Below are 966 nucleotides of genomic sequence, written 5' to 3'. Positions count from 1 at the left end.
CAAATGGCCTCGTTATCTTGTGTCTTCGTAGTGAACCTGATCTTCTTCATCTTACTTGCGTCTTTTTTCTTCTGGTATACATTCCCACTTCTGTTTCCTGCAGTTTCTTCTTTTGCATACGATTTTCATTAATTAACAATTAGATCTGACAATCCACCTCCTGCTAATGGTCTCAGGTATCAGTAGTGGCGACGTCCTGTCACATTAGAAGCCACGTTGCAGTGATACTACCCTTCTGCTGTGAGACAGTAGCGTGGTGACTATGTGCCATCGGACGTGACATCGTATAATCGTTTCACTATAGATAATGCCACCACACGCAGGATCGCACTTCATTAACTACTGAAGGTTTTAAATGTCTCGACACACGTTCTTTGTCGCCTTTCCGCCGTTAAACTGCTGGAACAACGTCTCTTCCTTTCTGCGAAAACAGATATTAAAATTTCCAACTGGAATGTTGTGTATTAGTGGAACAACTGATAGCGTTGCCATGTCGAGCAGTCATTATCTATTACAGGGTTGTCGCAGAGGGCAACGAGCTTTAACCAGCGAAACAGTTAATTTCAGTATACCGTAAAGTGATGTTTTAAAGTACGTGTCTACTACGATCACTTGTGGAACTGTTATTTCCTATACATTTTGCAGATATGCCTTCAGAACCACAGAAAAATTTAGTGTTACATTCAAGTAGTCGTAATATTTAGTGAACAAATATAAACACAGAGTATCACTGAATTATCGTAATAGCCTTTTGGTTTTAAATCAGTATAATCAAATTGTAGAAGTCTCTCATCAGTATATAATTATGAATAATATCTACGTTAGGAAAATACCAAACAAATCACTGCACCAACAAGTTTATGTTCTCTTCAACATTTCAAACATAGTTGTTTCACACAGCAACGTACATACTACTGTCACCTAATGAAACTTTAATTATAACGTATGCTAAAGGCAGTCGTGGAT

Source organism: Schistocerca nitens, chromosome 7, assembly GCF_023898315.1.
Source record: "Schistocerca nitens isolate TAMUIC-IGC-003100 chromosome 7, iqSchNite1.1, whole genome shotgun sequence".
Classification (NCBI taxonomy): Eukaryota; Metazoa; Arthropoda; class Insecta; order Orthoptera; family Acrididae; genus Schistocerca; species Schistocerca nitens.
The sequence above is the reverse complement of the archived record's forward strand: the minus strand, read 5'-3'. Positions refer to the sequence as shown.